Source organism: Gracilinanus agilis, chromosome 3 (genome assembly GCF_016433145.1).
Source record: "Gracilinanus agilis isolate LMUSP501 chromosome 3, AgileGrace, whole genome shotgun sequence".
Classification (NCBI taxonomy): domain Eukaryota; kingdom Metazoa; phylum Chordata; class Mammalia; order Didelphimorphia; family Didelphidae; genus Gracilinanus; species Gracilinanus agilis.
Genome location: NC_058132.1, coordinates 274,694,362 through 274,699,044, shown reverse-complemented (window position 1 = coordinate 274,699,044; position 4,683 = coordinate 274,694,362). Strand labels below are relative to the sequence as shown.

Here is a 4,683-nt window from a genome sequence, read left to right as displayed (position 1 = left end):
AATGAAAGAAGGGGAGAGTAATGAATGTTGGAGGGGATGTGGCCAAATTGGGACATTAATGCATTGCTGGTGGAGTTGTAAACTGATCCAGCCATTCTGACTGGCAATTTGGAATCATGCTGAAAGGGATATAAAAGAATGCCTGCCCTTTGATCCAGCCATACCATTGCTGGGTTTGTACCCCAAAGAGATCTTAGATAAACAGACTTGTACGAAAATATTTATAGCTGCGCTTTTTGTGGTGGCAACAAATTGGAAAAGGAGGGTATGTCCTTCAATTGGGGAATGGCTGAACAAACTGTGGTATATGCGGGTGATGGAATACTATTGTGCTAAAAGGAATAATAAACTGGAGGAGTTCCAGGTGAACTGGAGAGACCTCCAGGAACTGATGCAGAGCGAAAGGAGCAGAGCCAGAAGAACATTGTACACAGAGATTGATATACTGTGGTAAAATCGAATGTAATGGGCTTCTGTACCAGCAGCAATGCAATGACCCAGGACACTTCTGAGGGATGTATGGTAAAGAATGCTACCTACATTCAGAGGAAGAACTGCAGGAGAGGAAACCTATAAGAAAAGCAACTGCTTGAACGCATGGGTCGGGGTGGACATGATTGGGGATGTGGACTCAAAACTACTACACCAATGCAACCACCAACAATTTGGAAATAGGTCTTGATCAAGGACACATGATAAAACCAGTGGAAATGTGTGTTGGCCATGGGTGAGGGGAGTGCGGGGGGTGAAGGGGAAAGTAGGAGCATGAATCATGTAACCATGTTAAAAATGATTATTAATAAATGTTTAAATTAAAAAAAAAGAATTAGAAGTCATTAGTTATTGGACTTGGTGACCATCAAATAAAACCATGAAGAAAGACCTTTACTCCATTTTAGTGATCAAGAAAAGATTGGATGTGGGAATTATCTCTGATTCAATTGTCTGTCAGTCAACTAAGACAAAATTTGTAAGAAAAAAAATAAAACGAAAAACGTCCAAACAAGATTAAAATAATAAAAAATTATCTAAAATTAAAATGCTATAACCCTGAATTGTTTAAACAAATTATAGAAAATAAAAAATGAGAAATGGACAAAAATGGATCAAGAAATGACATCAACACCAACCATTATAATTTCTATCAGAGATTTAACCAATGAAAATTATTTCCCACAATATTTGGACTAAAAAGAGATGAGAAAGCACCCTTGTCAACAATCATTTTAATTATTTGCCAAACAGAAGAAATTATTGCTGAAATCATCTCTAGATTAGATTATAAATTCATTATGAAGTAGGACAATGGATTTTTCATAGCAATATAACTTCATAAAATTGAGAGAAACAATGAAGAGAAAACAAGTTTAAAGGAAGCTTGACAAGATAATCATCTTAGCAAAGTCATCTGAGGAACATTCAAGCATGAAGATGGAAAGAAGACTGTCAAAAGAGGAAAAATAGAAAACATTTGCAAAAAACATTAAAAATTTTTCTCTGTCAAGGTTATTATACCCAAACTTAGATCCTAAAAAAACAATCCTTCAGATGCTTATGAAGAAAGGAGGAATATCCCCAAGGAGAGCAATGAAGAGAAAAACAGCCAGACTGGACCAACTAAATATAGGAGTGTGTGCTGGAAGTTGTGAAATTATGAAAAATTAAGGGACATCAGATGTATTAGAGTAGGAATTCTTTCCATCAACACAGACCAAAACCCATCTATGACTTAGTTGTTAAATCCAAGGAAGTTTCTTGAGACATATAGGATTAAATGACTTGTTCAGGTTAACAATCAGCTAATGTTTCAAAGTTGGGTTTGAATTTACATCTTCTTAGCTGGAGTGAGTGAAAGGTCTGGGAGTTGTTGACAGCAAAGGAGGAGATCAGGTTTGGTGTTAATGGAGAAGCTGCCATTCAACAAGGTACTGTCAGACTATACTGTGTTTCTGAGGTCTTGGTGAGCCAGAGCGTGCACTTTGATACAGAGCACATCAGTCATGTGCAAAGACAAATTTCCATAGAAAACAGCTGATAGACTGTGAGAAGATACAATGATTTTCACTTGTTCAACAGCAGTTTGTAGATTTCAGGTCTAAGTCTATCTCTTTCTCCCCACAAACTGTTTTGTAATGTGGAATGTGAATTAATAACTAAAAGACAGAAAAGATTTCAAAACTATCTCAATATAGTCACCACAAATAGTATACTGTCTAACTGTGAGAAAAAGTTGAGAAATTTTTAGACCCCAACAACTGTTCTGCAAATTATACAGAATTTGCTTTGCAATAGGTTTCAATGTTCCTTTCATTGAAATTAAAGTGGGAAGTTGGAAAACCATTGAAAGAAATAGGTTAAAGAATACAGCAAAGTTATTTCTTAATGAAGGGTAAGAACCACCCAAAAGATTGGCTTATTCTAAGCTGGGCTGCCTTTCTGTCAGATAAAGATTTTCAAGGAATAGTCAAATTCAATTCCTTCTTTGCTGTTTGCACCCATATATCAACTTAATCACTTTTTACCAGTCACTGAATCCTTGGCATTGGTCATCTGGCTATTTATTGAAAAGGAACACTAACGTATCTCATCTTCAAAACAAAACCAAAACACCCATTTCTGAAGAAATATTGCAACTCTAAGAAGATTCAGGTCTTGAACTCCATCAAATATAAACAATTGGATGACATGTTAGAGGCACTAAAGTTTTTCCATGAAAAGAGACATCCTCATGGACATCTTTATTCTTCTAGTGTGATGCTAGAGGGAGACACTTGTCAGTTGATGGATCTTGAGAGTTCCTTGTTAGGGACTCTTTTCCTTCTGAGGATCCTATTGCTCATAATTTCAGGAAATTAGTACATCAGAAAGTGTGGATGTCTACTGCTTTGGACACTTTATGAAATGCCTTATAGTTGGCTCCCTGACTCACTATCACTGGACACATTCCCTCCTAAACCATTGGGAGTTGTGGTGGCTGTGCTAGAAGCTGCTTTGTCTCAGGAAGTCTGTAAGAACAGCATACTTTAAGAACAATTTCCTGCCTCTTACAGATGTCATTATTCAGTGAAGTTTTCTTAACCAATTTAGAAAAGCCGCAGTTTAAGATCCCCACAAAGTTGAAAGATTTTTCAAAGAACAAATAGTGAAGAAGCTACCTGGAGAGGAAAAACTGATTCACCAACATTGAAGATTGATAAAAATGTGTTATTGTCATGGCTCCAAGGAAGAGAGTAGGAAAAAAAAAGAATTTTATTCTGAGAGAAACCATAATCTTTGCATTTGAAAGCAGTGAAGAACACTTGGTCAAGTATAGCAAATGAAATAATTCAGCAGGATCTGGTACAGTTCCTCACTGACACCTCCATCATTTACAACTCCATCCTCTATAGCAGGTATATTACCATGAAGGCCAGCACCTGATCCTCCACCTCTATTTGGGGCCCCTGTTGGCTTTTCCTATGGAGGCACCAATACCTACTCTTTCTACTTCAGTGAATTATGCCAGCTGAGGAATCTTACTCAGTTCCATTCAAAAGTTTGAAATACGTACTTTGGGGAAAGCTAAAACCTGTGATTATAGTGCTCTGAGGATCTACTGAAGTTGACTGGTTACATTTGGCTGCCATATTTAAGGTTTTTCACTTTTATGAACTTCTGTGCCCTTCCACACTTCTACAGTACTGATGAGCCAGGAGGTTGGCATTTTGCATGTGCCCACCAAAGAGAATCTTTTCAAAAGGGAAATGATAAAGTAAGGAGTTTATATGAATGGCAACCTTGCTTTTTTCTCTGGTCATCTTTTTGAATTGTGAATAGTTCTACTAACTGAATCAGAAAGCTGGGCAACAGTGACAACATTCAGATCATGGTAGCAAGTGCACGTTGTGATGTGATCCCTCCTTACTAGTAAATTGAGCAACAGGAAAACAAATGTGCAGTGAATATTTGGTTCATTCCAAAATCCTTTCTAGTCTCTTTAAGCTATATTCCATTTTTATTAATTCATTTTCATTTCCACTGTCTTCAAAAGAGAACTTGACCCAAAGTACAGCCCATAGATGAGTTTAGAAAGCAAACTAAACTTTTAATTGGCCCTAAAAATAACTTGAAAAATTATTTATTATATAGCATCTATATAATATTTTAAGTAAATTTAAATTTTCTTTTTTTTGCAACCCATTTTCTTGTCATTTTTTATTATTTAAAGCTAATTCCTACTGTAAAAATTTTATCTTTTCCTGTCTTCAACCTCAGCATTGTGCCCATGTCACATGTTCTCTAGTTATAAGGTAAGTATAATTAATATTTCTTCAACTATAAAATCAAAGACTTGAAGCATCAGAGATATAAAACTACCAACTATCAAAGTCATTGAGAGAGTGACCTGAGGATTTGTACACAACATTTACCAAAATTTTGACTGGATGATAGATATTAATAGCATGAAGTTCTAAGGAAGAGAGGTTACTGAATGATGGAGAAAAAAAGAAGAAACTAAAAATAGCAATAGGAAATAAGGATTATTCTTATTTCGGGGAGGTGAGGAGAGTGAGTCAGAGTGCAACAAGTACTGGAATAGATGGCCAAAGAGACTAGATTGTCAAAGGGAAAAGAGGTTTCAATTAGAGCTATAGAGGGAAGGATTGGGAGATAAAAAGATTTAATATCATAAGGGTTAAAATA

General features: G+C 36.0%; 1 pseudogene; it reads left to right on the top strand.

Moving 5' to 3' along the window:
• The window catches only part of LOC123241477, a 147,391-nt pseudogene extending 143,971 nt beyond the window's left edge, over nt 1-3,420 (top strand).
• The last annotated feature ends 1,263 nt before the right edge of the window (nt 3,421-4,683 follow it).